The sequence below is a fragment of the Podarcis bocagei genome (genome assembly GCF_964188305.1).
Source record: "Podarcis bocagei genome assembly, chromosome: 4".
Lineage (NCBI taxonomy): Eukaryota > Metazoa > Chordata > Lepidosauria > Squamata > Lacertidae > Podarcis > Podarcis bocagei.
This window is the reverse complement of record NC_138128.1, coordinates 23,197,207-23,210,981: the sequence shown is the minus strand read 5'-3', so window position 1 is coordinate 23,210,981 and position 13,775 is coordinate 23,197,207. Positions and strand designations below refer to the sequence as shown.

General features: G+C 44.4%; 1 protein-coding gene across 2 annotated transcripts in view; it reads left to right on the top strand.

Annotated features, from left to right (window-relative positions):
* The window catches only part of KCNAB1 (potassium voltage-gated channel subfamily A regulatory beta subunit 1), a 217,664-nt gene that overhangs the window by 38,192 nt on the left and 165,697 nt on the right, over positions 1–13,775 (top strand). The window lies entirely within an intron of this gene.

Sequence of the window (13,775 nt, the reverse complement as noted above, 5' to 3'; positions counted from 1 at the left end):
CCTTTCCAGCATACGACATTTGATGTCAGAATGGCTTGTTTTCCAAAAAATAAGGGGGAGAGATGGTGGCGTTCATAGGCTCTCTTATGAGCAGAGTTGTGACTTAGTCACTGACCAACCCACAGAGTTTTCTGATGTCATGCAGTGGATAGTGTTGGAGTTGAACCCAAGAGACATGGCTTTAAATTGCCGGATTCATTGGGTGGCTTTGGGAAAGTCACTCAGATAGTACAATCTTATGTGTTGCTTGATCAGGACTAAATCCCACTCTGTTCAGTGGAGTTTACTCCCAAGTAAGTCATGAGTAAGATTGCAGCTGGAGTCTTGCTTAGCAAATAGAGCTAGGGAACTGATCATTATTAGCAGTCACAGGACAGGGGTGGCTAATCTTTTCTGGGGGGGATTGATCTAATTGAGGCAATCACCAAACTTCCAGGATATGCTTGCCAGCAGTGGGTGTGGCCACCCCATACACTTGCATGCACACTTGCAAATTCATGCATACACACAGGATGCACATTCACACATGTAGGCACACAGACAGGTGCAGATGCACACACCTTAACTAATCCATGGAGATCAACTGGGGATGGTTATCATCACTCCCTTCTCCATTCATCAAATGATCCACCTGGTGACCAGGGAGAGGGCAATTCATCCACTTCAGCACTATGTATATGTTCATTGTTTTTCTTTTTGTCACTGCCCCCAAAATTGCCAAGGGCTGGGTGGGAGAGAATATTGCTTGGCAGGCAAATACGAACATAGGAAGTTTCCTTACACTGAGCTAGATTCATTGGTCCATCTAGCTCAGCGTTGGCTACAATGACTGGTAGTGGCTGTCCAGGGTTTCAGAACCCTACCTGGAGATGCTGGTGGTTTAACCAGGGGCCATCTCCATGCAAGGCAGATGCTCTACCCTTGAGCTACAGTTTCCTCAAAGTTGCCCTCAAAATGGTCATTAGCTACCCTTGCTCTGGAAGAAGGCTCTCGTTGAGTATGATCAAGCTCAAGGTGAAATCACTTTCCTTCTCAAAAACATCGCACTAGTTAACACAAATACTAGTTTAGCAGGCAAATTTTATGATGGAAAGAATGTGTTGCATCCCTCATTACTGGGAATACTTGTGCTTTCCAGAGGTAGATGATTATTGTCATAGCAAGCAGCCCAGATCTTAGAGAATTATCTTGATGGTCGAGGGTCTGAAGACATATTGGTGCTTGGCAATGGGACATAAGGACAAAGAGCAGTGGTCCCTGTAGTTGCAGGTCCTCGTAATTAGTCTAGAGTCTCTATATTCTGGGGGGACATCTACAAGTAGTTTTTGAGTAATTTGGGGGGCACTGTGATGGTTTACACTTATCCAGCTCTTCTACACAATAAGCCATTAGAAGTAGCAATAATCAAGGGTGGTAAGGGAGGCGGCAGGGAGGCAGCAGTCTCTACTACAGAGACTGTTGGTTGAGGGGTGAAGATTTAGTGGAGGCTAAATCTGCACCCATTCATGGTCCAAGAAAAGAGGAACCCTTTGCCTTCCTCCAACACTCTCATCATTTGGCACCCATTCCTTATTTATTTTACTTATTTTAAAAGACAGCTGCTCACATTAGAATATATCAGAGTGGTGTACAGAAAACCAAATTTAAGTATAAAATACACAGTAAATAAAGGCTAAAATAACACTGCAACACTAGAAGATGATCAGCAGACAGTGATTTTAACAATTCATTCACTAAAGCCTGAAATTAAAAGGCCTTGGGCATGCATCTAAAAGAGAAGGTTGTTGGAGCATGCCTTATCCCAATTGATAATGAATTACACCTCAAAGGGGCCACAACTCTGAAAGCCCTGCTACTAGGAGATGCAAGGCAAATCAAAGGATCTCTTGGAACCACCTGAAGGTCCTCTGTCATGGAGCGTAGTGGCCAGGCTGGATGATAAGGGGAGATACGGTCTCTCAAGTAGTCTCCCAAGTTGTTTAGGACTTTCTAAACAAGTCACCGCACCTCACTTGGTGGCATATGGGCAGCCAATGCAGCTGCTTCCACATATATGTTGAGGATGGCTAGCTTAGATGGCAACCTCACAGCAGCATGATGCACTAACTGTAGTTTCCAGACCAACGTCAAGGGCAGCTCCACAGAGAATGCATTGCAGTAGCCAGGTACTGAGGGGACCAATGCATGGACCATTGTGGCCAGATTATTCCTGTCTAGGAATGGCTGTAGCTGGCCTACTAGCCAAAGTTGGTAAAAGACACTCCAAGTCACTGAAGCCACATCAGCCCCTAGTGACCCTTTAGGAGTCAAAGGGAACCATTGGAGGAGCCCTCTCTCGTTGGCAGAGCTCTCTGTCTTCACCTGTCTCTCCTTGCTGAGATTTCTATTTCTTTGCCACACAAAGAGACAGCACCAAAGAACTATCTCTGTATGCTGTTTATTTCATTGATAAATCACTTGTGAGACATCCCAGTGTGATTTACAATAAAACAAAACAGATAGATAGATATATGGACATCCCCTTAATCTTAACAAATAGACAGAAATAAACACTATGTTGTACAACTGGAGCCTCTTATCGAGTAAAGGGCAGAGTCTTTAGAAATCTGTATTGATTCATACCTTCTTTGGGATATACTAGGCACATTCTCTAAAGAAATTTGGCAGAGCATGACTAACCGGGAGAATGGGAAGTTTGCTGAGGTTTGCAAGGGAAAGACAAGGGCAGGAGAGTTGACTGGAAGGCAGAGACTTGTGGCAAAGAGCAAGTTCTTTGTTTTCTTCCACTCTGTCTACCTATCCTCTTATCTTAAGTAGCTTTTGTGTATCTAAATCCTTTACCCATCATTCCACACCTGAACTAGTATGAATTAACATACAGGACAGAAGGAGATTCACTTCCTTCAAACTCTGTGTGCGCATTGTACATTGAAAGATACGTTGGAATGTGTGCTGGGTATTCCAACCAGCTGTCTATTATGGGCACTGCTTCCATCTCTGCATGAAGTTAGAAATGTTTTCCAATAAATAATCAGAGGGACGTAGAACTACTTGGGGAGAGAAAGGGTTTCTTTGTTGTGTTGGTGGGACTTTGATGGGGTGTTTGTCTCTTTAAGTGAAGAATGGAGCTGTGCATAACAGGGCAGGGGTAGTTGGCGCCCTGATCAGGAGCACATTTTGCCTGTGTATGCGCCATACATTTAAATTGCATTTAAAACAAATCCCCACAAAGAACCCTGGGAACTGCCACTTATCTTTACAGAACTACAATTCCCAGCACTCATAACAAACTACAGTTCCCATGATTTTTAAATATGTGCTTTAAATATATTGTTTGTATGCGGCCTTTGCTGCAGGTTTCTCTCAAGTTAATATTTAACCAGTTTGCTTTAGGATGATACCGATATAATGTGAGAGCTGAGCGTACTTGGGAAATATCCACAGCTTTCTTGTGTAAAGTTTGGGCACTGTAAACTAGCTGCCCTTTCACTGAATTTGCACACAGCTACTTAGCAAACAGAGGATTTGATCACCTTCTGTGTTTGAATTTTCTTTGGAACGTACAGCATTGCAATTAGTATTATACAATTGGAAGCTTCTCTTATTAAATCTGTAGCCATATGGTAGCATGTGTATAGTATTGGGTGAATAAAAAGTTACATATCTGTTAATTTCTTTGAAGGCCAGCATCTTTTGAATGCAAATTCATTGATGATAATTCTGCTCCTTGAGCTCTGATGCACTGTGACATAAACTTTGCTTTCTGAAGGTTGTATCTCATTATTCCCTCCTTCCCTTCTTCCCTCCCTCCCTCATAATCCCAACACCTGGGAATACAGCCTTTTATTCATATTTAGAGCAAATTGACATTGGCTAGGAACTAAGAAGAGAGCCTATATTTTTACAGTGGTACCGTGGGTTACAGACACTTCAGGTTACAGACTCCGCTAACCCAGAAATAGTACCTTGGGTTAAGAACTTTGCTTCAGGATGAGAACAGAAATTGCGCCGCAGCGGCGTGGTGGCAGCAGCGGGAGGCCCCATTAGCTAAAGTGGTACCTCAGGTTAAGAACAGTTTCAGGTTAATAATGGACCTCCAGAACTAATTAAGTTCTTAACCCGAGGTACCACTGTACAGTTTTTGTTTATCTCCCAAATGGAAAGAGTAACAATAATCAAAGCCAAGGATAGCCAATGTGATGTCGGCCAGATGTTGTGGGACAACAGCACCCATTATCCCCAGCTAGAATGGCCAATGGAAGGAGATTATGGGAGTTGTAGTTTGACAATAAAACTGGAGGGTACCATGTTGGCTAACCCTGATCTAAACCTCTGTTGTTCAGTGTCATTTGGGACCAGTTTACCTTCAAGACCCCTAGCACCCATAACAGCCTACTCATATCTTATGGCAGATGTCCATCAACAAAAGTGGGCACAAGGAACAAGGCCTTTTCTGTGGTGGCTGCGTTTTAAGGAACTCAATTCTGGGAGGAGCCAGGCAAACCCTGTTGCTGTTGTATTTTATTGATAGTTATTAACACATTTTAGTGATCATAAACTGCTTTGGGAAATTATTGTCCCGAAGAAAAGTTTATTAGATCAAACATACATACATACATACATACATACATACATACATACACTGAAGAGGGCAAAAACATATTCTCTGCCATCCCATGGTACAGAACTAGTCCTAAGAAGCTTAAGTAACAGAGGGGCAAATAGGGTCCCTTAGGGAAGGGAAGTAGCTCAGTAGTAGAGCACCCCCAGGTTCCATTCCCAGCGTCTCCAGGTAAGACTGGAAGAGATCTCCATCTGCAACCCTGGGGAGCATTTGCTAATCAGGATAGACAATAAAGGTAAAGGGACTCCTGACCATTAGGTCCAGTCGTGACCGACTCTGGGGTTGCGGCGCTCATCTCACTTTATTGGCTGAGGGAGCCGGCGTACAGCTTCCGGGTCATGTGGACAGCATGACTAAGCTGCTTTTGGTGAACCAGAGCAGCGCATGGAAACGCTGTTTACCTTCCCGCCGGAGTGGTACCTATTTATCTACTTGCACTTGATGTGCTTTTGAACTGCTAGGTTGGCAGGAGCAGGGAACAAACAACGGGAGCTCACCCCATCGCTGGCATTCGAACCGCCACCCTTCTGATTGGCAAGCCCTAGGCTCTGTGGTTTAACCCACAGCGCCACCCGCATCCTGTTGGATAGACAATACAGATGGATTAATGGTCAGACTCAGAAAAAGGCAGCTTACTCTGCTCTATGGAAACTTCTTGATAGTGAGAGCAGTTTCTCAGTAGAACCAATGACCTAGAGGGGTGGTGGGCTGTGCCTCACTGGAGTTCTTCAAGCACCAAGGTGCTAGGCAGCCATCAATCAGATGTTCTAGCTCTGTATGTCCTGCATCAAGCAGAAGGTTGGACTTGATGGGCTACAAGACCCCCTTCAACTCTATATATGGTTCTATACATACCCTTTTCCATGAACAGCCAGAAATACTCTCCTCACTAAGATCGCAAACTGAGAGAACTCACTGATTTGATCACGAAGGAAAACAGCCACCTGAGTCTAAGTGAGTGGATTAAATCTGCAGTTTTTGTACACTGAAGGCACACATGCATAGCGTGTTGCTGACCGTGCTAAATCTTCCAAAGTTTCAAATAGGTGCACTACGGTATATGCACAGGACTGTATGGAGAGCCAGTGTGGTGTAATGGTTATAACACTGAGCTGTAGGGATCCGTCCTGATCCATTATGATGTGCAGCTCCAAGGGAAGGCGGTGGCCCAAACCAAATTGAGAACAGCAGACTTTGAGTTCTGGAATCAGCTGGAAACTGCAGCAAAGTCAGGACCCTGGACAAGGGGTAAGGTTCAGGACCATGGCTAGCAGCCATGCATGCAAAGCAGAAATATAATAATAATAATAATAATAATAATAATAATAATAATAATAATAATAATATATTTATATCCCGCCCATCTGGCTGGGTTTCCCCAGCCACTCTGGGAGGCTTCCAACAAAATATTAAAATACAATGGTCTGTTAAACATTAAAAGCTTCCCTAAACAGGGCTGCCTTCATATGTCTTCTACTCTTTGATATCTGGTAGGAGGGCGTTCCACAGGGTGGGTGCCACTACCAAGAAGGCCCTCTGCCTGGTTCCCTGTAACCTTACTTCTTGCAGTGAGGGAACTGCCAGAAGGCCCTCCCAGTGCATCACTCTCATGGAACCTGCCCCAGCCATTTTGTTGGCTGGGACCCACTCCCAGGCAGCCCTGACCTCTGAGACAATATGATGTTGTCTCAGCAGTGCCTTGCAGTAATTGACAGATAGTCTGGGCTGGGTGATCAAGGTGAGAACCCTGCTGCCTGAGTGGTGCATCTGGACAATTAACGGGCCAGTGCCTTTCCCTGCAGGTGTTCAGTTCTTCTAGGCAGTGGGGATTCAAGTTGGGGGAACATTTTCAAGAAGGCCCCTTGTGTCTTTCCTAATCCTCTCTGTGGTCCAGTCATCAGTGTCTGCTAGCAGAGATGCCTCTTCAGTTTCAAGGAGGGCTTCAGTGACAGTGGATCTACATGGCAAGGACCAGGCAGTGGATCCATCTCCTTCTTGGGGCCACTGTTGTAGGAGGCTTTGTATGATTCCTGATCTGGGACCCATGACATGTTCCAGGTATCCCATTCAGATACAACTGACCTTGGGCCAGTTGCTATCTCTCAACCTGAGCTACATTGAAAGGGTGTTGTGTTTAGGTTCATATGAGCAGAACAATCAAATAACCTAGGTATGGGTCATGGAGCTTTGCCATCCTTTCCTAGTGAACTTTTTTTTTTTTTTTTGCATTTTTTACTTTTTGTTTCAGGTATGTCACTGCTTAAAAAAATGTAGATGCTATTTAGAATTATGTATTAGAAATAGTGTATTTCGGTACCTACTAATGATGTACACCTGCCCAATTTTAAGTCTCTGTAAGACCTGGATAATACTAAGGCAGAGCTGTTGTACAGAATACTTTTTAGTGCTTTATTATTTTAATCTTTCATTTACTTACACAGTACTTTGCCTCCTACGTCTGGTAGGCAGCTTTTGAACTGCTGCAGCTGAAAAGAATGGCCCTGTCAGTGGTTTATATAAAGGGAGGGGAGAGGGGGGGAGAGAGAGAATTAATGTGTGATTCAGCAATGAAGAGAGCCCTTCATGCGTACAACAAACTTGTGGGATTAGTTCCAGATCACAGACCAGCTGTAGAGTCAAACACAGGAGGGTGGGAATCCCTATTAATGAGGAGGTGCAGCTGACATTCCACTGAAATCATGCAGATTTAGATGGATGTGAATTGAGCTATTTTTCTGTTCAAGGTTGCCCCATAAGCTCTTTCCTTCTCTTTTGTGGGGTTCCAAGTCTACATTTACCCTAGTCCACGAGTGGGAAAATAGCTGGGCGGAAGGTGTTCCTGAGTAGAAAAATTGCCATCAGAGAAATGGTCAACCTCACATGCCTAAAAATGGTTAAGCACAGATTTACATAAACTATAAATTTCCCCCTGCCAAAGCAGCTTTGCTCCTTTATATTATAAAAAAATTTAAAACATACACTGCCTGTGTGCATTAATGTACAACATTTCCTTGCTTGGGGCATCAATATCTTTAGGAGTGCCAGTGAAGCAGATGGCATTCTGAGTGTTGCTGCATCCCCGTAATTTCTGTACAGTAGGATAGGTTTATAAACACACCCCACTCTATTCCACATTTAGACAAGCCAAAGATTTGTTCGAGGGCACATTCAAACCAAGCCAAAACCCTAAGGTGCAAAGCAGAACCCATGAAGTCCTTCTCTTATGGAGAAGGTGTGTGGAAGGGAGAGTTCTGAGGACCAGATCGAGAGGCCTGAAGAGCTGCATTTGGCCCCTTGACCTGAGTTTCTCAACCCCTGACCTAACAGAATGCCTCTACTTCTATGTGCCTAAAAGGTAAAGGTAAAGGGACCCCTGACCATTAGGTCCAGTCGTGGCCAACTCTGGGGTTGCGGCGCTCATCTCGCTTTATTGGCTGAGGGAGCCAGTGTACAGCTTCCGGGTCATGTGGCCAGCATGACTAAGCCACTTCTGGCGAACCAGAGCAGCGCACGGAAATGCTGTTTACCTTCCCACCGGAGTGGTACCTATTTATCTACTTGCACTTTGATGTGCTTTCGAATGGCTAGGTTGGCAGGAGCAGGGACCGAGCAACGGGAACTCACCCCATCGCGGGGATTTGAACCGCCAACCTTCTGACCGGCAAGTCCTAGGCTCTATGGTTTAACCCACAGCACCACCCGCGTCTGTGTGCCTACCTAGACCCTAATATCAATGATGCAGGCCTTACTGCTGAAGTATGGAGGGCGGCAACAAGATGTAATCATTTTAGCTTTTGCTAGCTTTATCGTGTCATAATTTTAACAGCTTTTGCTATCTCGATCATTAATTTTTTCCCCTGTCAGTCTGTTGATGCCTGCTTTTTTCTTGTAGGGTTCTTTGGTTATATGTGTGTGTGTGTGTGTGTGTTTGTGTGTGTGTGTTTTAACCTATCAGTTTCAACAGTAATTAAACATACTTTTACATATTAATCAATTTTTTTTACTTCCATCAGTCCTCTCTGAAAATTTTCCAATCTAATCTCTTACTATGCGCTTCTTATTTTCCCTATTACATTTCAAAATCATTACCAATATCTCTATCTTTTTCTACTTTGTAACACTTCGTATATTTCTCCTTACAAAACTTCTTGTAGTCCTACTAACGTAATTTGTTGATTACAGTTGCTCTTCAAATAATTCATATACTTCTTCCAGTCTTCTGTAAATCTCTGGTCCCGCAGGTTTTGAATCCTTCCTGTCATTTTATCCAATTCTGCGTAGTCCATTAATTTCGTCTGCCATTCTTCTTTCATCAGAATTTCTTCTTGCTTCCATTTCTGGGCTAAGGGTTCTTTGGTTTCCATCCCTTTGTCCTCCTTGCTGTGGCTTTGTTTTATTGATTTCACATTGGCACCAATGATATGGGATGTACTTACATTGATATGGGATGATATTGTACGTTGTCAAGAGGCTTTGGCATGTGGTGCCAAATTGAGGAAGAACAAAATGGCATGTGATCCGAAGTTTAGAATCATAGAATTGTAGAGTTGGAAGGGACCTGTCTTGCAACAGGCCCTGCCCACGGAGGCAAATGAGCTCACAGACTCACTGCTTGGCCACGGCCAGATTGAACTGGAAAACAAATCAGTTCAGCACACATTGCCTTCTCCAATAACACCACATGTTACCTTGTCGAAAGAAGCATTAAAGCCTGCAGGAGTCTCAGACTCCATGTGAGCAACCTGACAAGCCAGTGAAAATATTTTCAGTCCTTCTAAATCTATTCATATTATGGTTCGTTAATTCGGTGGCCCAGAAAAAGTCCATATCCTCTAACGCTGTCCTAATAAGGTGCTGCAAATCTTTGAAAAGGTTTTTTGTTGAAATGCTTGGCTGGGAGAAAAAAGGCTCTATCTCCTATGGTTTTTTGAAAGCAGCCTTCTCTCTCTCTCTCTCTCTCTCTCTCTCTCTCTCTCTCTCTCTCTCCCTCCCTCCCTCCCTCCCTCCCTCCCTCCCTCCCTCCCTATGTGTGTGTCCTTACTTTAATTGCCTTCAATACAGCATTCCCAGTGAATATCCCATTTCATAAATTTTGTGCTTAGTGGATAACTCTGTGCTATGGACTCCCTTCACTAGGAACAAAATTCACCAGCAGCCCATTACTGATGACAGATTCTCCTTTAGTATGTTTATACTTTCTCATATCGATGTAGACTAGAGCAGTGTTTCCCAACCGGTGTTCCGCGGCACACGAGTGTGCCGTGAGACGTTGCCTCGTGTGCCGCGAGATGCCTGGAGGGAGGCGGGCGAGTCGGGCGGCGAGAGGCGGGGTGGCGGCGGCGAGGAGAGGCCGCGCCTCCTGCTGCTGCCTGGCGCTCCTCCTCGCAGCCGGCAGCGCTGCCTGGGCGCCTCCGCGTGACTCTGCCTCGCTGGGTTTGGTCTCCCAGCAGAGATGGGTCACACGTGCACCTCCCTCCCTCCCTCAGCCTGCGCGGAGGGAGAGCCAGAGAGAGGCATCGCTCCTGCGCGGCGGGAGAGGGAGCAGCCGGAGCGATGCTCCAAACGAACGCATGGGACCGGAGGGGAAATCCTCTCCGAGGCGGATTGAGCGCAGCTGAGAGAAGCCTTTCGAGGAGCTGCAGCAACTCCCGGCGACGGCTCCTCAAGCCCCGCCGCCGCCCCCTCCTCCGCCCGCTATCGCCGCCACCACCACAACAGCCGCCGCCGCCTCAGTTGCCGCCGTCCCTCAGTCCCTCGCTCTGCTGCCTCCTCCCACCCCCAAAGCTTGGAGGTTCCCCGGCAAGGGGGAGGGAAAAAACTTTCACTTTCGTGCGTCCCTCCCGGCGTGACGCTGCGCGCTGACGTCACGGGGCGGGGCTTTAATGGTGGTGTGCCGCGAGATTTTTTTTCAGTAAACAGGTGTGCCGTTGCCCAAAAAAGTTTGGGAAACACTGGACTAGAGAACAGAAAGAAATTTCAACTGCTCCTGAAGGAAGGTGAAAAATCAGGTAACAAGCTTGAAAGATAAGCTAATCTTTCAACCAGCATCCATTTGTAGCCCCAAGGCACTGTCCGTGTTACTTCTAAAATGTTCTGGACACGCTCTTAGCAGTTGAACTGCGCATTAAGATATGTGGAAATGTGAGGTCTGGAGGATAAAATGAAAGGAAGGGTGGGAAGGGAACCCTAAACAAGCAACTGCGATGGTAAATATTAGATCTCAGTTCATCTGAGTGTGAAAACAAATCCATCAGCACAGTAAAAAAATATAATCACATGAGATTTTTCATTCTTAAGGAAACCCTTTAGCTATTTAAATGCCCAATGAGAGACTGATTTGCTGGCCTTTTCACAGAAATGATACACATTTCCAAACATAGTCCTAGAATTTTACATTTTACATTCAGCACCTTTACATTTTAAGGTACTGAAGTAATTCTTAAGAAACTTCTCTATTGTGTTTTTAATATTTTATTGGGAGCTGCCCAGAGTGGCTGGGGCAACCCAGATAGATGGGCAGTATATTATTCTTATTCTTATTCTTATTCTTATTCTTATTCTTATTCTTATTCTTATTCTTATTCTTATTATTCACATATGTATGGCAAGATCCCACTTTTGCATAAGGTGTACTCAAAGCAGCTAAGAGCTTCATTTAGAACAACAAAACTAAACTTTTAAGTAAAATAATAATAATAATAATAATAATAATAATAATAATAATAATAATAGAGAACAAGGCTATGAATGGCCACTAGCTACAATGGCTCTGCCCTCCCTCTACTGTCAAAGGCAGTGTGCTTCTGAACACCAGATGCTGGGACTCACAAGTGGGGAAAGTAATGTTGTGCTCAGGTCCCGCTTTTGGGCTTCTCATTGGCAACTGGTTGGCCAATGTGAGGAAGGCATGCAGGACTAGATAGGCTTTTGACTTGCTCTACAGAGGTTCTTCTTACATTCAGAATTAATGACAAACAGCAGCAGCATTTAGGTACAACTAAAAGCACAGTGGGACGTGGGTGGCGCTGTGGGTTAAACCACTGAGCCTAGGACTTGCCGATCAGAAGCTTAGTGGTTCAAATCCCCATGACGGGGTGAGCTCTCATTGTTCGGTCCCTGCTCCTGCCAACCTAGCAGTTCAAAAGCTCGTCAAAGTGCAAGTAGATAAATAGGTACCGCTCTGGCGGGAAAGTAAACGGCATTTCCGTGAGCTGCTCTGGTTCGCCAGAAGCAGCTTAGTCATGCTGGCCACATGACCCGGAAGCTGTACGCCGGCTCCCTCGGCCAATAAAGCGAGATGAGCGCCGCAACCCCAGAGTCCTCGCGACTGGACCTAATGGTCAGGGGTCCCTTTACCTTTACCTAAAAGCACAATAGCAATCATCAGATGGACAAAGCCTGCTGAAATAAGCAGTCCTTAACTGTCTGAAAGTAAATGAAGAGGGTTACTGGTTCAATACAGCACGTTCCATCATCAACGTGCCACCACAGAAACTGTTCTTCCTCTTGTGACCACCTACCCTACCAACAATGATGGAGCACAGAGTTAGGCCTCTCACGTGGATCTTGCGAGCACAAGTTGATAAAAGAGAAGAAGGTGGTTTTTAAGACATGGTAAATTTGAAGAGTGGTTTTTAAGACATGGTAAATTTGACTGATGTCACTTCTAAATTTATTGTGTATCCATCCTGATTTGATTGAGGAATGTTTTCTGGGGTGTTATGCAAGGTTGGTTGTTTATTGTTGCATTAATTGTGTCGGTTGCAAATCTCTGTTTCAAATGTCTTCCTCCATTCGGCCTGGAATTTGTCAGCCGTTTTGAATACTTTACAATGCCCTGAACTTAGTATCATTCTGGGAGGGAGAAAAGGACGACAGCCATCACCAAAGGAAATGGTGGGGAATATCCAGAGAAAATTTGGCAAATTGACCAGTTTGTCGCTGAACAAGAAAAAGAGGCAGCGGGAAATCTCAGAATTTTAAAAAGAAATACCGTATTTTTTGCACCATAACACTCACTTTTTTCCTCCTAGAAAGTAAGGGGAAATGTCTGTGCGTGTTATGGAGGAAATGCCTACGGGTGGCATGCCTACAGATCTTCCTCCTCTAAAAACTACGTGCGTGTTATGGTTGGGTGCGTGTTATAGAGCGAAAAATACGGTAATATCTGCAAATCTTCAGTTAGCTCTACACAGAAACATTCTGTGGAGAAGATAGGAAGATGTGTGTCCATAGGGATTTTTCCACGGTGGGGGAGGGAGAGTAAAGCTAGTTTCTTGCAAAAATATGTGAAGAATAGTACCTGTATATTTCCCCTCATATCTCATGTTCTAGAAATGCTGGAACCTTTCTCTCTCTTTTTTAAAAAAAGAAAGCTGGGAATATTCGGATTGTGTTCATCAAGATGGGTGCAACTGCCCTCTCATTCCACCCATGAATATGAAATGGCTAGCTTTGGGAAAAAAATATTATTTAAAAGCATTTCCGTACTGCTTAATACTTTTAAAATCTCTAATCTTACAGTCTATTAAATATCAGGGGAACACCAATATCAAAACACACCAAAGTATCTAAATTTGAGTAAAAGAAATCCAGAAGATTCAAAACCAGATTGTTGTTGTTGCCATGTGGGCATTTCATGAAATTTGCTGATTTTCAATTGATGAATACTGGGTGGGAAAGGAAAATAATTTGAAACTCTGCTGGCTTGTGGATTGCTGGTTTCTCCACTAGCCGGCCTCGTTGTGTGGTTTGGTGTATGCAGGGGGAGAACAACTGCTTGAGGGATAACATGAGATGGGTAGATGTATCTTTTCCTGAGAATATTTTAGAAACAGCATCTCTTCTCCAGGGCATTTGTAACTCTGATAGCTGGCTGTACAAAATCTTGTAACTTCTCTCTTCCCAGTCCCCGTTGGTTTCCTTCAATATCTGATAATATAGATAGACATAAGCAAAACATAAGGCCAGAGCTGGACTGTATGTAAGGCATGAAAGTATTTCTTTTTCACCAAACCTGCAAAAAGAGAGAATATCAACAGAGGGAGAGCGGGGGGTGGGTGGGTGAGAGATAAAGAGAAAGGAAGCAATTAATATTATCGTAGTTATTTTGGAGTCTGTGATTATTTCCTTATTTAAAAAAGAACATTAG